This window comes from Lepidochelys olivacea (assembly GCF_965140295.1).
Source record: "Lepidochelys olivacea isolate rLepOli2 genome assembly, chromosome: 5".
NCBI lineage: Eukaryota > Metazoa > Chordata > Testudines > Cheloniidae > Lepidochelys > Lepidochelys olivacea.
This window is the reverse complement of record NC_140415.1, coordinates 117,158,975-117,181,448: the sequence shown is the minus strand read 5'-3', so window position 1 is coordinate 117,181,448 and position 22,474 is coordinate 117,158,975. Positions and strand designations below refer to the sequence as shown.

Here is a 22,474-nt window from a genome sequence, read left to right as displayed (position 1 = left end):
GCTGCAGACAATGCAACAGGAGTTATAAATTATGGTCTAGGTCAGTGGTTCTCAATCTTTCCACACTACTGTAGCCCTTTCCGGAGTCTGATTTGTCTTGAGTACCCCCAAGTTATACCTCACTTAAAAACTACTTGCTAACAAAATCAGACCTAAAAATACAAAAGTGTCACAGCCACACTATTACTGAAAAAAAATTACTTTATCATTTTTACCATATAGTTATAAAATAAATCAATTGGAATATAAATATGGTACTCACATTTCAGTGTATAGAGCAGTATAAACAACCTATTGTCTGTATGAAATTTTAGTTTGTACTGACTTTGCTAGTACTTTTTGTGTAGCCTGTTGTAAAACTTCGAAATATCTAGATGAGATGATGTACCCCTGGGAAGACCTCTCAAACCCCCAGAGGTACACGCACCCCTGGTTGAGAACCACTGGTCTAGGTTAGGATACTAAGTACCGGCATAGAGCAATGCATCTTGCCTAAATGGCACCATTCCAAACGTTGTCCAGAAGCATTGTGCCTGAGGGCAAGTCTACGTTTAAAATGTTTCATCAGCACATCTGCACTGCTGTAGCGCTTTAATAAAGACACTCTAAGCCAGAGGTGGGCAAACTACAGCCCCGTGGGCCCCATCCGGCCCATGGGACCATCCTGCCTGGCCCCTGAGCTCCCAGCCAGGGAGGCTAGCCCCCGGCCCCTCCCCGGCTGTCCCCCCTCACCCGCAGCTACGCTGCTGCGTGGACAGTGCAGCTTGCCCCCGCTCACCTCCCAGGCTTTCCAATAAGCCTGTCCTGTCGCTCTAAGTGGCATGGTAAGGGGGCAGGGAGCAGGGGGGTTGGATAAGGGGCAGGAGGTCCCGGAGGGCAGTCGGGATGGGACGGTTGGATGGGGTGGAAGTTTGGGGGAGCAGGGGTGGTCAGGAGACGGGGAGCAGGGGGGGTTGGATAGGGGTGGGGTCCTGGGGGGTCAGTTAGGGGGCGGAGGGGTCCATGGAAGGGGTGGTCAGGGACAAGAAGCAGGGGGCGTTGGATAGGTCGGAGGTCCTGGGGGGCCTGTCAGGGGGCAGGGGTGTGGATGGGGGCAGGGCAGTCAGGGGACGGGGGGGTGGGGTCCCGGGAGGGGGAAGTCAGGGGACAAGGAGCAGGGAGTGTTGAATGGGTCAGAGGTTCTGAGGGGGGCAGCCAAGGGGCGGGAAGTGGGAGGGGGTGGATAGGGGGCGGGGGCCAGGCTGTTTGCAGAGGCACAGCCTTCCCTACCTGGCCCTCCATACCATTTTGCAGCCCCGATGTGGCCCTCGGGCCAAAAATTTGCCCACCCCTGCTCTGAGCCAACAGGAGAGATCACTCTTGTCAGCGTCGTTAATCCACCTCCCTGAGAGGCGGTAGCTATGTTAGCGGGAGAAGCTCTCCTGCCAACATACTGCTATCTACACGCGGCGGGTGGGAGCGCGCGTAGATTGCTATAACTATATCGGTCAAGGGTGTGGATCTGTCTCACCCTTAAGCAATGTAGTTATACTGATACAGGTCTGTAGTGCAGACCAGACCTCAGAATCCGTTTCTCCTCTGCTTCCTGTTTTTCTTCCAGAAACGGAGAGGGCTTCATAGTGTACTGCTGACCTATAGCAAACTAGCCAGTGAATGGACAGGGTGAAGCCACGGCCTATTCCCCACCCCTCTCTGCTCACTTGTTCTGCTTATTCCTGTGTGCCAAGACCCAAAGTCCAGGCAGCTCTCTGAGAAGCAGAGGTGGACGGTAGCCCAATTCATTCTAGCCCCATGTAATTTGTTGTGCTGATGTGCGAATTGTGAAACTTGCCATCCACATGCATGCAGTGAAATGTTGTGAAATGTCTGTTGCTTGATGACTGTTATGCTGTATTCCCACCATGAGACATGAGTTGTGAAGGTGATGTAGATTTGTTTTGTTTTCTTAATGCTGTGGACTTTTTTTTTTTCTTGCAAATCTAAACATGTTGCATTTTTGCACCACAGGAATTTGCTGTAGAACTGAGAGGCTTGTGGGGAGAAACTTTTGTTAGTCCATTAGCATTCCATTTTATTGGGTCTAGCATGGGACACGGACAAATTCACTGTCATTCCTATCTAGTTCACTGGGTGGTGTATGACTGAGTTCCTGGGAAGTGCTACACAGATTGAATACAGCAGAGAAGGCTTGGCTGTGTTGCAATAATGCATTACGTTTATATGAACCTAAGACAAATTGCCCTGGCAAAATTGAAGCTGCCCTTTTGAAACAGTGGCACAGTAGGTCTTTACCATCTCTAAGTGTGGTGATTCTATTTTGTCTGCAGGGAATAGAGCAACCTGTCCCCATTTTGTATGTCGCACAGCAACTGAGGGGGAATAGGTTTTATTTTCTTCACTTGCCATGGCCTCTTGACAATGTTAAACATGTTTCCAGATATTTGAGCAGAACACAAAATGGATCATACATCCTGAGAATGTGTAATATTTTTCTTCTTGCTGACGCTGATTCAATTTGATCTACGGTAATAAAAATGTTGGTTGTTGCACTTTGAGCAATGTGCTTCATTTTATGTTGTCGGTGAATGGAGCTGGCAGTCTTTCAGATGTTGACACTCCAGTTACTTTTCTAATACCCGATATTCCTTTTGCTACCTTATCAACTTAACTACATAGAAAGGAACTGAGAATGTGTTTTGGGGTTTTTTTGGTTTTTTTTCTTCTGCCTTTTCCCAGACTTGACACTCAGTAAGGACACATAAAACTAAAAGTGCAGTTTTTAAGCCTATTCTTGGATTAGTTCTTTCATATATTGTGAATGTGCATAACTGCAAAGGGGCATCAGTATGTATATCTATGAATATGGGTCTCAAAAGATAGCAAACTGATAGCCCAGGCATTTCATATGCTACGCTTCTCTCTGCTGGATGTCCTTTTGTTTAGATATCCTACGTATTCCTTCCTCTGTTTTCACCAGTGGCATAAAATCATGGAAAATAGAGAGAGCAGACATACAAGACCATCACTGTCTAGGGATTTCTCCAACACACTTGTATGTATCGCTGTAGTGATGAGGCTTCCATCACTGCCCTCGGATATTTTACAGACTAGTAGAGCTCACTATCCAAATGTTTTTTCCTGATGATAGTCAGTCTAAATTTTTCCTTTCTTAATTCTGCCCTTATTTGGTGATTGGAATTCATAGCCTGTGAATTTCATTGACTTGCAATTTCCCACCTCTTCCAGATCATTAATGAAGATGTTCGATAATACTAACAAAGATCCTTGCAGTACTGCACCTCTCCCTGATTCTGCCCCGGAGTCAATATACTACCCATTATCATTACCTTCTTTGTTTTCATGCAACTAGTTTTCCATCCATGTAACAGTGCTCATATTCTATTTTATTTTATGTAGGTTCTTATATTGCGCCAATCACTGTAGTATCTGATCCTTTCCAGTAATATATGAAGCGGGGTGACTAATGTCTGTCAAGTGTGGTACGTTTTCTCTTTCTCTCCAAGGCAACGCAATGTTCTGGCTGGGGTGGGGTTGTTTTGGGGTTTTTTGCGGGGGAGGAGGGGTTGTTACAAATGTGTACATGCTGCTGTGTGTCTATATTAGCGAAGGCAGGTCAAAGAAGTACATTTGGAGTGGAAGGTGGTAGGTGCGGTTTGCAACGGCTATTAGTTCTTGTGGGAGTTCTCTAATCTGTCCCTGGAGCTCTGTCTTCTGCAGAGATGAGCTTTACCCTTGTGGTACAGTGTTCCCTTGTTCCTGAGGAGCAGAGTTGTTAACTACAGGCCTCATCCCAGACCTTTAAGAGAGATTTTAGCTATGCTGAGCCAAGGCCACTGAGCCCTTGAACTTGACTCTCAGGGGAAACCAATGGAGAGAATGGAGGACAAGTTTGATCTATGCAAGTAAGTTTTCAGGAGATGATGTATCAAATGTATGACTAAAAATAGCTGTATTATATCTATTGTGCTCAGTTTATTCACTGAGAAAAGTGAGAACCTAACTCATAAGATAAATATCACTTGGCTGCATTACCAGAGCATGTCTGTTATGCAGAGTTTGGGGTCCAGATATTTAAAACAAATTTGGTATTTTCTATTCAGCATGTAATCGAGATTTTTATAGTCACTTGGAAATAGATTGTACCTAATAAATACGATTTTTACTGAGTTATTTAGAATGCACCAGCCATAATTCAATTCGTAAATAAATAATTGGCCTATCTTTTCTCAGTCAGGAAACAGTGCTGTGATGCAAGATGGATGAAATATAATGCTGGGAACTCTTGAAACCACTTATGGACTATGATTATGATGCATCCTCAGATATGTTTAATATACCGTAATCACTAATAACTAATGAAGTAGATAAGAAAATGTCTGTGTGTGTGTGTATACTTATGTTTTTATTTGATAGCAATGGCAGAAATCCCATTGCTGGCCAATAAAATAAAAACCACATCTGATAGCAATGATGTCATCAGGAGGCTGCATTTCATGACTATGGAAATAAAACTGTGAAACTTCTTTTTTTCCCTAAGTAAGAAGAAAAGTCCAAGACAACTTTTTGCAGCATTTTAAACAAAAAGGACTGCAAGTATGCCAATGAGTTAGGTGAAGTCTGTGATGATTAGCAAAGCTCTCTGAAGTTGCATTCCACTGCCCTTCATCAACAATGTCTTGACATTAAAATGCAAATTAAAACCAAAATATCTCAGGTGTATTTGGGGAGAGGTGTTGTTTCTCTTATGCTATACATTTGCTTTGTGCCTTCATTTACAAAAAAGTAAGTCCTTATTCCTTTATTTTGTGTACCAACTCTCTAGTCTAGTCTATACAGGTTCATACACTGCTCTTGTCATTCTGATATCAGTGTCTAATCCTCACAGAGTAACTGCATAATCTTACATTACCCCAACATCTTTTCCCCAGCAATCGTCTACAGTCCTGTTTTTTATCCTTGTTCATTATGTCTCCTGTTAGTGTCTTGGGCAGCAATAATGGTTTGTTTTTTAATCTGTATAGTAAAGCACCTGACATACTTTTGGGCACTGTGGGAAATAATAGGCAGAGGAACATCTTGTATATTTATTTTTTACCATAAAAGGTCTTTGCGGGGAGATGGCGTCTTTTGTTAAAATCGTAGAAAGTTGGGATTTAGTGATAGAAAAATAGCTCATCTAGGCCCTGATTCAGGACAGCACTTAACCACATGTTTAATTTTAAAAGTTGTTAAGTGCTTTTATGAGGAACGCTGTTTTCCTGAATCCGGACCCAGACTCACTCCAGTATAATGTGAACCTGATCTAAAGCCTGTTTAAAGTCCATGGGAATCTCTGCATTCACTTCAATAGAGTTTGGGTAAGGCTCTGTGTAAACAAGAAGAACACTGAATCTATCCTGCTCTAGAATACTTCTAAATATTTGTAGTGATAGACCTTGCACAACTGACTTTAGCAGTTCATTCCAGTCTTGGGGGTTTTCTTTAAGCAATTTCTTACTGTAATGGCAAGTTACATTTTCCTGCACCGTTCTTAATGTTTCCTTTCCCTCTTTGATGTTGGCACTGTGGGGTTGAAAGGAGCATTTTTAAACTGTTGAACACAAAGTATTTTTGTTTTAAAAATTAATAATATTTAGCTTCAAGAAACAACAAATGGTAGGCCAGGTTTTAGTAATTGTTTCTCTTGCTGCCATCTCAGGCATGCAGCTTCCACTATTCAGTCACGGGAGTTTTTTATATAGCTGAGGTGACAGTGACAGCATGATCAAGACCAAGCAAAATAAGTACGGTTATTAACCATGGCTATTTTATTATTGAAAAGAAAAGAAAACATTCAACACAAATGACAGAACACAGATGATTAACTGGTTACTTCTGTTACAATTTCTTCAGTATATCTTAGTTTGTTTTTCTCTTGGTTTGTGAAAACCAAAATATACTGTTTTCTAAAAATACTGTGAATCTGTACTTCAGTGTAGCCTTAGATAACCAAGAATGTTTATAGATGGGGGGGGCTTTGTTTTGGAGCAGGTGGACATATTGGCTATTAATAAATAACCAGCCAGTTTATAGTGAGTAAAGTCAGCAATTTTAACTCCATCCTATGAAACCAAAGGAAATATTTAAATCATTTACTTAGAAGAAGCCATTTAAGGAGCTGTCTTGAAATAGGACAATTAATCAATATTAAGAATTTTAAATTCAATTAAATCCCACTTTTTCTGTTTACGAGTGATTAATCCATCTCCTGTCCAGGCATACATGGGTTAACCACTTGGTGATTAACAGTGTAATCTTAAATTACATCAGTATTTTGCAATGAGTGTGTTGGAATATTAAGAGTGTTAAATGTAATCTCTTATCAATGTCTTAACTTCTTTTCACCAGTCCATGTTGAGGTTTTGGAGTGGTTTCCTTCGATAGTTTTACATTGAGTCTTCTGTTTTTCATATCTGTCTGTGGAAACTTGCTTGTAGACATGGACAGGATATGTTGTGGAGAGTTTGCGGTCTAAGCAGAGTAGCAGGGGTTGTGAGTGTGGGTTGGATGTTTTTTATACCCTTCTTATTTTTACCTTCAAGTTGGTTGCTGTTACTCTTGCATTGGCTCCAGCCCTTTGGGGTTTGCTTAGGTGACTTGTTGAACTCCTGGATATGCAGTCTGTCCAGTGAATACACACTTTTTTATTTAATTGCCTTTGTTCTTTTTGTGGCAGAAAGGATTTTGAGAACTTTCTTTTCATTCAGTCCATTTTCTGAGATTTTTTTTTTTACTCTTATTAGAGTTTGAAAGTAAATGAAATTCTCTTTTTGAAAAGTCGAAATGCTCCTGTTGTTTGTTTAAGAGGTTCTTAGTTCTCAAAAGAGTCTTAACTTTACATGACAATTTTCAGAAGGATGATTTTCTTGTCTTCCTGCATTGGGTGAAGGCTGGCTTGCGCACTGCCTATAATTAATTAATTAACTCTCCACTAATATATTCTATACTTAAATGGCTTCTTACACTAGTAATTAGTCTAACATTTAATTTCCTTTCTATATTTGTATATAAAACATTTTTCCATTCATATAACATTATCAGGCACTTATATGAAGGCTTGCATTTAGATTGCAAATATACGTATTAAAAGATGCTTATGTCATTTTAAGCATTTGAGAAACAACACAAGTTTTCACCTTCAAGTGAAAACATAAGCTGAAAGTAACCAGTATCTTCTGTAAAACATTTTCCATCATAAATGTTTTCAAAGCTTAAGGAATAAAGACATTAGTGTGTATACAAAAAAACAAATTTCAGTGAGCATATTTCTACAGTTTTGTGTGGGTTTAAACTTCGCTTTCCCTTTGAAAAGAAGGGAGAGGGTTAGTATAAGCCCACTTTATCTGTAGATTTATTGCTCTGATAGCACAACCTTGCATTCCTTTCACAGTCAGGTTTCTTCCTAAAAGTGTGTATATGGTGTGTCTGCTTAAAGTTTGCTTGCCCTTGGGAGATAAAAGCAGAAACCTAATTAGATGCAGGCTCAGTTGGGCAGGAACAGGAGGGGCCTGTTATAAAGCCCAGGAGCTGCAAGCAGAAAAGGGGGCTGCAGGGTAGGACTCTGCAGTCACTCTCTGAGTGAATGGAGAGTGGACTGGCAAACCCAAAGAGAGAGGGGAGCCAGTTTTGTAGGAAGAAGCCGAGAGGGAAAAAGCAGCAAGGGCTAGGTCCATACAGGCCTTGGCTCCATGTTATAGGGTCCTGGCTGCATGTTATAGGGTCCTAGTGTAGAGGACAGGACTGGGTTCCCCTACCAGACACTGGGTAGTGGCACAGGGCATTGCAGACATCAGCCAGACAGCTGGTCCAGAAGGACTGTGATTCCACAGAAAGGGAGGAACTTAGTGACTTAGGGCCAAGCTACAAACTGGAAGCTGCTGCTCCAAGAGCAAGAAAGGCTGCAGACTGAGAGAAGATGGGTAGAGAGACCACTGAGGAGAACGCACCACCTGGCAGAGCTAATCCCCAGAATGGCCAGAAGGAGGCAGCACTAGCAGTGAGTGGACCCTGTCACACTACCCCAAGTGCCGGCGCTGCTCCACAAAGTGGGAAATCCCATCCCATCAACTTCTCACCCAGGCACTTCCACGTCACATACTCTTGACTGAGTCTTGATTTCACAAGCCCGTGAAGAGGCAGATGGAGGGAGAAGTTTGGGTGGGATTAACGTAAGGTGACTAGATGTCCCGATTTTATAGGGACAGTCCTGATATTTGGGGCTTTGTCTTATACAGGCACCTATTGCCCCATCCAAATTTTTCACACTTGCTGTCTGGTCACCCTAGATTAAAGCTCTCCCTATCCCTAAAGAGGGAGAACTGGTGCTTGGCTTTTAGCAGAGAAGGGGAGCTACCCTACTCCATGCTCCCCTTATTTAAGCCCCTGTGTCAATGGTGCTGGATGCCCCCCACAAACCATTTTGTGGCGGGAACGGCACAGAAATAAGCTTTAAATAACCTCTTAAAAACTTCCTCTTCGCCATCCGACCTGAAGCTCCCCATAGATTCATAGATGGTTAGGGTTGGAAGGGACCTCAGGAGGTCATCTAGTCCAACCCCCTGCTTGAAGCAGGACCAATCCCCAATTTTTGCTCCAGATCCCTAAACGGCCCCCTCAAGGATTGAACTCACAACCCTGGGTTTAGCAGGCCAATGCTCAAACCACTGAGCTATCCCTCCCCCGACACTTCCTGGTTCTGTGGGGAAAGAAAATGGAAGATATTGGTTTGTGAATCTGAGGTGGTAATCTATACAGTATTAATAGTGGGGTTAGAAAACAAACTTTGGTATACCTCAATATATCCTCATACATAAATAAAATCTGTTATGCACTGCAATATAATATATGAGTGCAGGAATACAGAGCTAATTAAAGGACCAATTTTTCAAATTATGCATGCACCTTTGCCTACTCTGCCTCAGCAGACATACTACTGCAAACGTAAATCAAGTAGCGATGCACAAGTGACCCACTCGGGGTGCGTCTGATTTAAATGTACAATCACAGAACTTACACACCGGATTATGGGGTATTAGTACATGCCTAATTTTGAATTGTTTTTCCTCTTATTTAGTGTGTACGGTGGAGCACTGTCTTCTGCTTCTACTTCCTAATACCATTTTTGTGACCATTTAGCTAATAGCTTCTTATAGGTTTGCGACAAGGTGTACAGACATCACACCAGACAAGAAGGGGTTAAAGAATCCTTTTCAGCTCCATCAGCCCTGTCCCACTGCACTGCAAAGCATGGCAGTCTTGAAGGAGGAGACTTAAAAAAGCAGACGTGCGGTTCAGAAGGCCTCACTTTAGGGAGGTAGATGGAGCTCTCACCCTCTGCCCCCAGAAGGCACACAGCAAGGGGATCAAGCTACCTTCAGTAGCCTGTGAGCACAGACGGGTAGGATAGAAGGCTGGAGGAATCTGGTAGCACAGAGGAGCTGTTACTGCCTTTTATTTCTGTTAAATTAGTTTCCTTTCCTTTGTTGCCTTAAGAACTGGGACTAGGGGCTTGACCTTGGGGCAGACCTAGGGTGACCAGATGTCCTGATTTTATAGGGACAGTCCTGATTTGGGGGGCTTTTTCTTATATAGGCACCTATTACCCTCCCCACCCACATCCCGATTTTTTTACACTTGTTATCTGGTCACCTTAGGCAGACCTCTGCTGAGAATATGAGCCCTCTGAAGAGAAAGTGAGCCAGTGCAGGAAGTACCCAAAGGAAGAAGCAAGAGTTCTGGCCAGACAGACCTTAAGCACTTGCTGTAAGGATCCCTGGGCTGGAACCCAGAGTAGAGGCAGCCTCACCAGGAAGACCAGTGGGAAGACCCCAAACAGAAAGGGCCAGAAGCACTACTGGGTGTGGACCAGGGCTGTGGAGCTGGTGTGAGGTCCTGGGTCTATTGGGTGAAAACCTTGTTTTACCCTGATAGGGGTGAGAGCAAAGATCACCCAGGATGGGGTGGGTGGGGGATTCACAAGGCAAAAAGGAACCGTCGGTGGACCTGGTTGGCAGGACTAGAGAGAGAGCACTGCACCTAACCACAGTGCAGTGCACAATCAGATGAGTCACTTTGCCACAAGCTTAGACGTATGAATAAGCCTGACTTTTTAAAATTTCTCCTTTACCTCAGCCTGCAGTTCATAGTTAAAAGGGCACAGGGATCTGAAGACAAAGGGAAGTAGCCTGCTGTTACTGCATTTGATATTTGGTACTGTGACACCCCAGAGGGGCAGGGGACCACCCTTAACCCAGAACACTCTATACCAACAAAACAGTAGTTACTTTGCCATCAACATGAAGTATTTAGTTTTCCCTCTAAAACTAAACCATCAATTTCCCTTGTTAGGGTTGAGTTTTGAACTCTGTGGGAAACAACTGGAAACAACTGTAATTCAGATTTTTAAGGTCAGAAGGGACCATTATGACAATCTAGTTTGACCTTCTGCCTGACCCACACAACCTCACCCAATGATTTCTGCATCAGGCCCATAGCAACACTTTTAGAAAGACATTCAGACTTGATGTAAAGACTGTAAGTGATGTAGAATCAACTTCATAGAGCATTTTGGCTGACTTCAGTCCTGACCGGAACTTGAAGTGTGCAACTGGATTCTCCTTTAAATAAGGGAACTTGACATATTTTAACACCAGCTGAACAGTCTACAGTAATAAATCTCTAGAGCTGCAGGGTCCGTACAAGATGATTAACTTACTAAAGATGGTATATGAGACTCAGTAAAACATAAATTGTTCACAAGATGTTGCTGTGCTGTCACTTCCAAGTTCCTAATAACAGCTACATGTGTCAACACTTGTGTTTACGTCACAGATCGCGCCTATGTAATGATGCAAGCAACACACAATGATTTGGATACTTAATGTGTGCCAAGATAAAGGAACCAGTTTGATACCCAAGCACAGAACTAGTCGTGTGGAAGATGACTAAACACTACCACATGGAAACTTGAATAGGAATCCTATATTTAAAAATAAAAAAGCACTGCTGGCTCTGGTATACTGCATCGTTACCTTACACTATGGTAAGAGAGAGACATTTTAGTGTAAATTACAGTGAAAAGGGCAGTGAGGAGCAAATTAAAAAACTCTTAAGTGGACACTTTAAAGTTACACTGTAGCCATGTCGGTCCCTGGACATTAGAAAGACAAGATGGGTAAGGTAATATCTTTTACTGGACCATCTTCTGTTCGTGAAAGACAATCTTGGAGTAATTTTCCCAAATCTCAAGAGGTGCTCTATGTAAGCTTGAAAGCTTGTCTCTTTCACCAACAGAAGTTGGTCCAATAAAAGATATTACCTCCCCCATCTTGTCACTTTAAAGTAGGAGTGTAAACAGATTAGGGACAAAAAGAATCCTAACAATGGCAATGGCCCGTCACTGTATGGTAGACTTATCAACAATGATGCAGATAAGGTAGAAAAGTTCATAAATATTTCTGTTCTGTATTTGGGAGAAAAAGGCAGATGGTGTGTTCACCGATGATGATGATGATGATGATAAAATACTTTTCATTCCAACATAATTCAGGAGGAAGTAAAACAGCAGCTACTAAAAGACTGACACTTTAAAATCAGCACGTCCCCATAACTTAGATTCATAATTTTAAGGCCAGAAGGGACCATCGTCATAATGTAGCCTGACCTCCTTTATAGGTCATAGTTTTAAAAGAGCTGTTTTAAGAATATAAGAATGGCCATAGTTGGTCAGACCAATGGTCCATCTAGCCCTGTATCCAGTCTTCCAACCATAGCCAATGCCAGATGCTTCAAAGGGAATGAACAGAGTAGGGCAATTGTCATGTGATCCATCCCCTGTCTACCAGTCGCAGCATCTGGCATTCAGAAGCTTGCACTAAGTCTTGGAACACTGGAAAAGATTCAGAAGACTTGAAGACATTTCTTGTGGTGCCAATATTTAGGAACTGTAAAGGGGATGACCTAGGTAATTATGTCAGGTTGACAGGCCTATCAATCCCAGACAAAATAATGGAGTGGGTGATATGCAACTTGATTAATAAAGCATTAAAGGAGGGTAAAACAATTAATGCTAATCAAATTGGGTTTATGGAAAATAGATTTTGTCCAACTTGTCTGATTTTTTCTATGTGATTATAGGTTTGGTTGATAAAGGTAATAACATGGACACTTTGGCTTCAATAGGCATTTGACTTGGTTCTGCATAAGAAATTGATTGGTTAAGAAACTAGAATGATGCAAATCAACTTGGCATATTAAATGGACTAAAAATTTGCTAACTAATAGGTCTCAAAATGTAATCGTAAATAGGAAGTTATTATCAACTGGGTATATTTCTAGTGGGATCCCACAGGGATCAGTTCTTGGCTTTATGTTGTTTAACATTTTGTCAATGACCTTGAAGAAAACATCAAATCATCACTGATGAAGTTTGCAGGTGAGACAAAGATCCATGGATTGGTAAATAATGAAGAGAACAGGTCACTGACACACAGTGATCTGGATCTCTTGGTAAACTGGGTGCAATCAAACAATGTGTTTCAGTATAGGTAAATGTATACATCTAGGAACAAAGGTTGTATGCCATGCTTGCGGGACTGGGGACTCTATCCTGGGAAGCAACCACTCTGAACCGGATTTAGTGGTCACGGTGTATAATCAACTGAACATGAACTCAGTGTGATGCTGTGGCCAAAATGACTAATTGCAATCCTTAGACGTATGAATTGGGGATTACCAAGTAAGAGTAGAGCGGTTATTTTACCTCTCTGTATTTGGCACTTGTATGACCACTGCTGGAATGCTGTGTCCAGCTCTGGTGTCAACAAGTCAAGAAAGATGTTAATAAATTGCAGAGGGTTCAGAGAAGAGCCAGAAGAATGATTAAAGGATTGGAAAACATGTCTGGTAATGAGATACTCCAGGAGCTCAATTTATTTTGCTTATCAAAGAGAAGATTAAGGAGGAGTAGAAAGTTGATGTCCAAGGGCTCTTTAATGTAATAGACAAAAAGTATATGATCCAATGGCTAGATGCTGAAGCTAGATAATTTTTAAAATGTATACCTTACATCCCAGTTTAACAGTGAGGGTAATTAACCATTGGAACAACTTAACAAAGATTGTGGTGGATTCACCATTGCTGGAAATTATTTAATAAAATAGGAGGATTCTCTAAAATAGAAGATCTAATTCAAGCAGGAATCAATTCAGTGAAGTTATGACCTGTATTATGCAAGAGGCCAGACTAGATGATCACAATGGTCCCTTCTGGCCTAACAGTCTATTAATTTATGAAGTATTCCCAAGGGTCTTTGGGTGGTTGATTTTTTTAACACAATTTTGTTTTGAACTTTGACTAAAGACCTGCTCTGCTTAGACCCAATTTTTGCTGACCCCTTAGATGGCTGAATAAAGCAGGCTTCACCCTGTAAACAAAAATAGGATTCCCCCCCCCCTTGCATTTGCCGTAATCAATATGTATCCTCAAGCTGAAAAATAAAAGCCTGTTCGGTTACAGCTTCTGCATAATGTACATTGGAGGGATATTTTAAAAAAAAAAACACCATTGGTCGTCATATAAAGTATAAAGCTGGGTTACTGCCAAGGTCAGTAAGACTGTAGGCTCATTGGGCTGTAAAATGCCTGTGGCAACTTTATTTTGTGCATATGTTTTCTTTTTAAAATAGGTGGTTCTGAGTTTTCCATTTAACAATGATCACCCTTTGAAGGATCCTCCTCTCCACTTCTTTGCAGACTGTTGCAGAAATCCTCCCAGCATATACTGGAAGTGTATCTCCTAGCACAGTCAAGGGGTCATATTAATGAACCCATTGCTCCATTTGTGCAGGATACGTGAATAGTCTCCTAAAGATTGTCAAGCTGCCCTTCTGTTCAGATGTTTTTTTGTGGAGGAGGCTAGGAGATTATACATGAAGCTAAAGGGTTTTTTTGTGCACATTTGATGTCTTACAGTAATACTACTTAGGATTTATATAGCACTCTATCATTTCAAAGTACAGAACAAACATTAATCAATCAGTCCTCACAACACAATAAAAAAAAACACCATGAGGGAACCTTTTTTTGTTTAATCTTTTTACAGCTGCTATAGATCAGAGGGAGTAAGTGTAGGTTTTAGTTAAGACTGGACATTTCAGAGCTACTTCAGGGCTGGAGGAAAAACATCATTATACGTTGCAAGATGGAGAAGAGCAGTTAATGGGATTTTTAATTACTACATAGTCCCTCGAGCAGAAGTAAAGAGACTATTTTACCTCTGTATTTGGCACTGATGCGACCACTGCTAGAATACCAGTTCTGGTGCCCACAATTCAAGAAGGCTGTTGATAAATTGTAGAAGGTTCAGTGAAGAGCCATGAGAATGATTAAAGGATTATAAAATATGCCTCCTAATGATCAACTAAATAGCTCTTTGAGTCGAGCAAAGAGAAGATTAAGGGATGACCTTTTTACAGCCTATATGTATATACATAGGGACCACATACTTAATACTGGGCTCTTCAGTCTCTAGCAAAGAAAAGCATAACATAATCCAATGACTGGAAGGTAAACAAATTCAGACTGGAAATAAGGTGTAAGTTTTTAAGAGTGAGTAACAACCATTGGAATAATATACCTAGGGTTGTGGTAGATTGTCCGTCACTGACTGATTTTTAAATCAAGATTGGCTGTTTTTCTGAAAGATCTGTTCCAGGAATTATTTTGGGGAATAATGTCCTGTTTTATGGGAAGTTTTACAGGAGGTCAGACTAGATGATCACAATGGTCCCTTCTGGCCTGTGAATCTATAAATCTCTGTGTGTAGGCTCTGTAAAGTTGTCTTGAATAAGCACAAATTTCTAAGATTATCCACTTTTAATAGTGACCCCCCTTTATAGTATGAATGGACAGAAAGATATATCCATTTTTGTAATAACTACATTGAAAGTGTTACTTCTCAGTCTTTACAATGTTTAGTTTTAAAGTTTACTACATTTAGACCTGATCCTGTAACTGGATATTTGTGGATGCAAAAATCTACCTGTGCACATCCAACTTCATGGCAGGGTCTTTCTCAGGTCCTGCTTTATTAGGATAACTTCCAAAGAACTGGTTTAGCCCACAGATATTGGCCCAATGACAGCTGCTTGGCTCATGACGCTCTTGGAGGGGGGTCAGAAACTAAGTGGTGGCCAGTCAGATGTTAAATAGGTAGGAGATTGTTACAGTAAGCACTGGTCTTTGACATTGTTGCCAAATAGAGGTGGGAAATGAACTAAATTTCTGTTTGTGTGTTTTTATTAAATGTCTCAAAGTGTTTTCAGATTTCTTTTTAAAAAACTCTTAATCAGAATGATTAGTGTCCCAGTCAAAGGGGTTTTACTGTACAATTGCATAAACTAAAGATGAACCTCTCAGAGTAATAGGAAGAACTCAAATGTGATATTGCAGAAACTACTAACTCTAGTCTGTAACCTATCATTTAAATCAGCTTCTGTACCAAATGACTGGAAGATAGCTAATGTGACGTCAATTTTTTAAAAGGGCTCCAGAGGTGATCCCAGCAATTACAGGATGGTAAGCCTGACTTCAGTACCAGACAAACTCATTGAAACTATAGTAAAGAACAAAATAATAACCAAGTCTGCAAAGATCAACATTAACATTTGTCTTAGGCATGTCATAATTTGGTTTCTCTTGATATATCTTTTAGGGAGTGACTGCTGAGCCATATTAGACAAGAATTGTTTTTACTCTTAGAGCAGCTGTGTGAAATATCTTGTCATGTTCTTTGTGAAATGTAACAATCTACTTCTTATAAGACCTTTTTGTTTCTTGGAGTATCAATAGAAACCAGCATTTTGTTTTACTTTGTGGTGGCCTGACCTGAGTAAACGAGATTCCAATGAAAATGTTATGTAGATTGCAATGTTGTGGAGCAGGTTTTTCTTTAGGCTGGTCACTGGAATGAGCTCATGTTTCCATGACAGCAGCTATGAACATTTACAAATAAGTTATTTCATTGAGCACCTCTGGATGTAAGTTTTTCAAATGGCCTATTTTTCATTGAGGCTCATAGGAGAGACACCATTACTTTCGCAGACTCAACATCTGGGGTTGTTGGCTTCTATGTGAGAGGAATCAGCAGGTCCAAATACGGTACGGTAATTACCTCATCAACAGAGGAGTGAGAGAAGGGATCTAATGACAGAGTCTGGCAGCTTAAAAAGAGCCAGCAGCTGAAAGACTGTAACACTTACTGTCTCCTTTTAATTTTATGAATGTATCATTACAGAAACCTCATCAGTAATGCTTTGCGAAGGGCTAACTCTCTTATGCCCCCTTGGTCTGGGCTTCTTTTAGTGTCTTTCTCCATTTCCGGCTCCCTAGTCAAACAAGAAAGAATAAAATTAATTGTTTACTGCTTATTCTCTCTTCCTCCCGCTTTCCCCACTGTCTTGATTGCAAGACCCATACCTGGTATAGCTGTAGGGACACCCTCCATTGGGGACATGACTTAGAGGGCCAGCAGCTCTGGAAGATGTTTTCAGTAGGAGCTGGAACAATGGCGCAGAACCTCAGGAGACTTCATCAGCCTTGCAGGGAGCGATCCTGGCCCTGGAGGTGGCTAGCAGGATTAGGGAAGCTACTTCTGGACCTTTCCTTCACACCCCGATCCACCAAGAAGTGGTTCCTAATCTAGATAATGGAGGGAGGTGCCGGAGGGGGGGACAGAACATAGTATGCTTTTGGTGAGACTGGGAGTCGGGGTGAAAGAAGGGAACCACTGACTAGGCCGCCATGTGCTCACTTTAATGGTTGGGGGCTGTCCTGAAGCAGTTTCTGGATGGGGGGGAAGAGGCTCAGAACCCTACATCCCATACACCAGGAAAAGGGGCTGCTGAGCCCCATTGGTAGCCTGCTCCCCATTCTGGTACCACAGGACTGGCTACTATCAACTGCTTCTCAGGTCTGATTCCCCTACTGGAGAATACAAGAAGATGAGGGAGATGGTCTAGATAATACTTAGTCCTGCCTTGAGTGAAGGGACTGGACTAGAAGACCTCTCGAGGTCCCTTCCAGTCCTACGAGTCTATGATTCTATCCCCTGAGAAGCCCTCCTAAGGGATTCCAACTGAGCCTCAACACCTGGTAGGTCACTGACCTCCACGAATAATGATGATGAACAGTGTTGAATGATGATTGAAGTCTGGATGCAGAAAAGAAACCTGCACATCTGTACAAACAAAACTTTAATTTTCCCTGACATTTCTAGAATGACCCATGATCAACACAGAAAAGTATTAACTTCATGTTGTAACTTCATTTATTTGGGTTCCAAAGATCTCACTATCACTTCCCACCCAAATTATATTAATAAGATTAAAAGTATTAGCATTATTGAAGTCAGAGATAATTATTTCTGTAGCCTCAGTTTAATAATAATGAAAAGAACCCCAAATTCTGCAAATGAAGACTAAGCTTCAGATGCTCTTGTTTTATTATTATTTATTCTTTCTATTACAGAAGCCCTAATCAGGATCAGTCTGTATTGTGTTGGGTACCATACACACAGGCTATGACCCAGAGAGATTAGAATGTAAGTAATATATCCATGATGATCTTTGCTTTCCTAATATCAATATTTTATGATACTCTATATTTTTTAATTCTTCGCTTTTTTTCTCTGTCTGCTAAGAACTCTTCAATTCTATTTTTGAAATATATAAATATTAGCTAAAATTTGTGTCTATGGCCTTCTCAGCAGGGATTGACATTTTTTTCTTTTATATCGAATTCTGCATGTGAAATATTTGACTCCTGGTCTTTGTAGTTATTTCAGAGATTTAATAAACTTAGGTAAAAAAATATTGAAATCTCCACAAAATTCCAGTCAATAAGAACATGATACAAATTCAGTCTTGATGTAAACAGATGTAATTCCGTTGAGAGGCAATGGAGTAGCACCTGCTTTCACCAAGTCTGAGTTTGGCCCTTCTGTGTGGTAGGGTTAGTGTAGTTTTAATTATCCTTGGAGGAGGAGACGTGTCCTTGTAAGATTCAAAAGAACAAAACACCAGCAGCAGGGGTTTGCCTGATTGATGGTACAGCATGCGAACACTTGCTGTGAGCCTGTAGAGCCAGTGCTGCACTTGACACGTGATACTCTCATGAAATACAACCCTTCTCTCAGTTAAACCCAGTAGAAGATATTAGGCTATTTAAAAGAAACATTGCCATGATAAAAATCTTATGTACTGTGGTAAGACAAGTTGTATCAGCGGAATCCTCAGCTAAGACTTCTGATAAAGCGTGGTTGAAAGGCTGGTAAATATCTAGGTCTAATTTACCTTGACAGACTCCCTGTTAAGAGAGAAATAGATCTGGTCTTCTGATACCTATATACATAGCCATTTAAGCAAACGTGGAACCCTCTGTGAAGTCACTTGATTAGGCTGCAGTTTATGCTCATTTAGCCTTTTACTTACAGTGGCATCGCTTGAACCACCTACATAGAACCACCAATAAGGAGGGAGAGGAAATACTGTGAGAAGGCATATCACCAGGAACAAATGAAGTTCGGGAGTGGGGTCCTACAGATTCCAAGGTGGCTGCATTTGAGGCTTAGTCCTTGTGTTATATGGAGTGACTGAAGGAGGGTCACAGCAGGGAGAGGAGGAGAAGAAGCAACGGCAGCATACCTCCCCTCCCCTCTACCCCATGAGGTTCAGCAATGTCTTCTGACTTGCTAACAAAGGGAAAATTTCCTCCGCAGAGGTCTGCAAAACTGCCTGAGCCTCACAGCCATAGAGATGCTGGCTGCTGGTGTTCATGAGGTCCTGGAACTCAGGAGGACTAAATCATGGCTATTATCTATTGATACAGAGTTATGAGTATGCAGAGTTCTTTAAAGACTTATAGAAAGACAAGCCTCTATCCTGAAGGATTAATCATATAAACTAGAAATCTTCCATGGGGCAGGATAGCCTCTTCCTGCCTCTCCCACAGAGCAGATCAGAGTGGGATATGTAACAGAAACCGTGAAGCACTCCTGGCTTTGGCCTCTCTTGGTTTGGCAGCATATGTATACTCCAAGTAGTGCCACGTGACTCCTTTCCCATCTGGCCCCTCGGCCTGCGTGCATTCAGACAGTGCCACACTCCACTCCCATCCTTCAGAGACCCTACCCTGGCCCCACAGCATGTCTGTGTGAGCCAGGCAGTGCCACACTCCCCTGTCTCCCTGCAATGTTCACCATCTGCATGAGTGCCTGGTCACCATCAGCATAGAGTATAACCAGTCCTGAAGTCAGGGTCCCCACAGGTCATCCAGCTGACCCTGTCAGGCACCCAGCAGCCCTAGCAGGAGCTGGACAGTGTCACCTTGCAAAACCTCCAAGACCAGCTGGCCTGGGTCAGGGAAAACCATAGGCTGATCAATGGTCCCAAATGAGATGGGAATATGGAGCCTCATCTGGGCAGTCATTGGGGCCTTCACCAGCTCATCAAAGAGTTCCAGCCAAAATGGAATGAGCATGTGCTGATGAGGCCCAGCTATGGTCCACTCTGCAGGATGCCTAATAAGAATGCCTGAGTGAGCAGGGTCTGCAGCACGCTAAACTGCTGAACTCATCCAAGGTGTATCTATGGCAGTTGAAGAGCCTGCATGCCTTCATCAGTGCCACTACCGAAGAGCTTGTGTGGCTGAACCAGAAGGAGATGATGAACTGTGACCGGAGTAAGCTCAACTCCTATGTGACAGCCAAGAAGGGGCTGATGTGGAAATGGAAGATAAAGGAGATCCAGAGCTCTGGGGGCAGGCTGCTGCAGGAGGAGCACCTCAGCAAGCAGACAATAGAGGCTTGTGCTTTTAGATCACAGGTCCCAGGTTCAGTCCCTGTTGCCAACAACCCAACCAAGGGGTGCAGCATTACGCACACACACACACACGGGGAAAGAGTAGTAGCCATGAATTGGATTATTTACATCGGTGCACACCTCACTGGGCAACTGGTACATCACCAACAAAACTGGTTGTGTATGCATTGGACTACTCCAAAACCAGCCCTTTGATAGCAACAACGCTTGACTTTTTAAAAAAAAAATTAGTCAAATTATAGGTGGAGGTTATCCACATTGACACCCTGATGCAAACTGCCATGGAACTGCTGTAGGGGGTGCTTGCTTAAACAAATAATGGGATCCAGCCGCCAAACCGAGACAAAGGTTTGTAAAACACCAACACAAACTCAGAAGTTGTTACTACAAAGCGTTGATTGAAATACCCAGCAGTTAATCAACAGATTCAAAGAACAATGTCTAATTAACAGCCATTAGATTGGAGTATTTTACAGTTATATCAGGGTAATAACATCAAGAATTTATTCTCAGTGACTGAGTGCCATCATGATGTTTTATGTTTACAGTCATGGCAGGGAAATCTTAAGTAATCTTCACTAAGATAAATTAAAACTCTGTCTACTGAGTTCAAGATGGTGGTTATTACTTGCAGCATTTGGAAAATTTCATTTTGCTAGGGCTTAATCAAACAGAAATATTTTTATACTTGTGTATAGAAATTAGTGGGCCCAGGCACCAATGAGTAAAATATTTGAGGACTAGTGGGGCAGTGCATTTGCTTTCTGCCTTTGGAAATCTGGTATAAATTTTATTTATTTATTTATTTATTGCCTCATTTTGTCCCGTTCACAACCCCCATACTGAGTTTGGAATGATTAGCAATCTGCTCAAGAGAAGTTATGGACTAGCCTGATGGTTCACTGGCCAGAACTCAGGAGCACTGGCAGGAGTGTGGCAGTCACAGGGCAGGGCAAAGAGATAATGGTCCAAGGACAGTCTTTTTGTTCTGCGTGTGTACAGCACCTAGCGCAGTGGGGATCCATGACTAGGGCTCATAAGCACTATGGTAAAACAGTAATAAGAAGAGTTAATTTCTGCTGCGGAGAGTATGTGCAGCTGCCTTATTAAGTCCCCGTCTACACTATGCAGTTTATCCTGTTAAAGCGGTGTGCCCCAGAGTTTATAACAAGATTTGGTCTTGCTTATGTGGACTTGTCACATGTTATGGTCCTGTTAAGGATGGAACCACTTAATGGTCAGGGCTACAGCAGGGTTATTTATGGTTATAACAGTTTGGCCACAACCATACAGGCTCCTGCCCTACCCACAGCTGAGATATGTTCAAACATGGTTACATTTATACTGTAAATGAAGCCGTGAGAAAAGACCTTACTCCAAGTGAGAGCACTTTCTGGGCTCCTTTCATAGGTTAATATTTGCACAGAGCTTTGAATATGTAAAGTGAGTGTTAGTAGCATGAGTATTAATTTTTACTCTGAAAGGAACAAAGAGGCTGGTTCAACTTCCAGTATATTCTGCCTGCTTGCTTGCTTGCATTTTAATTATCATCTCAACTAACGTAGTGCCTTCTTGAATAGGGTATCAGCCCTGAGAAGGGGGGTAAAGCAGACAGATGGAACTAGACTGAACTATATACATGTATCTAAAGGCACCTATAAACTGCTACCAAATCTCTGACAACAGTGGACTCCAAAAGTCATAAGCCATCCCTTTCAAGTAAGTAAAGTGTGTGTGTGTGTGTGTTTAAGTAAAATCCATAGTGCTACCATCATAGTGGCCTTAGAATCTCATTAGAAACTCATTAGGAATAAATGTGCTCTAAAACTTTCTACCATAATACATACATAACATTTTCAGTATATTACTTGGAAAAAAACACACTGGAAGATGCCGACCCAGCCTTTTGGCCTCCATCTTAACCCAGCTTCAAAACATTCACTAATAGCCAGATTGCTAATCACACTGAGAACTCTGCAACAGTGTGTCCTCTTTCAAACAAATGGCATTGCATCCACTTATACCAGGGCCTACTTTGGCCTGGAGAATTTAATTTAAAAAACTACATCTGACAATTCAGCTGGGAAGGTGGGGGCAAAAAGTTCCCAGGAGAAATATATGGTGTTTACTGCTGTGTATTTTCTTAATTTCTCTAACCTTTTCAATATGACAGGAAAGGTGACCTGCATTAAATTATGTTTCTAAGCCTCTCTTTTCAATGAGCGCCCTGCTTCACTAAATCTTTTTAAGGCGTTTTCCTTTTAAAACTGCCTAATGTTGTGATTACAATACACTGTAGAGGAATAAGCCAAGCTGAAGACATGAAAAGAAACCAAAAACCAGATACCAGAAATTGCACAACACTGATTCTTTTTAAAAGAAATCAGCCAAATATTGAGGTTGCAAATTTCTTCATAGCTCTTCCAAAATCTTTTTCTTTCGGTTCCTCTATTTTCAGTAACTTATGACAACCTTCTCCACAGCCTTCCCCACTCCCTCCCCCCACACATACATTTGCTAGATTTTTTTTCTAACCCA

At 41.7% G+C, this 22,474-nt stretch overlaps 1 long non-coding RNA gene across 2 annotated transcripts; it reads left to right on the top strand.

The window, feature by feature from the left end:
• Positions 1-7,618: 7,618 nt before the first annotated feature.
• On the top strand, positions 7,619-21,654 carry LOC311520393. 2 transcript variants are annotated; one of them, XR_014711577.1, is made up of 3 exons: positions 7,619-8,056; positions 17,586-17,658; positions 21,517-21,654. It is a non-coding gene; the product is annotated as an uncharacterized lncRNA (long non-coding RNA). The 2 variants fall into 2 exon arrangements; XR_014711578.1 differs by lacking the exon at positions 21,517-21,654 and adding an exon at positions 18,550-20,430.
• The last annotated feature ends 820 nt before the right edge of the window (positions 21,655-22,474 follow it).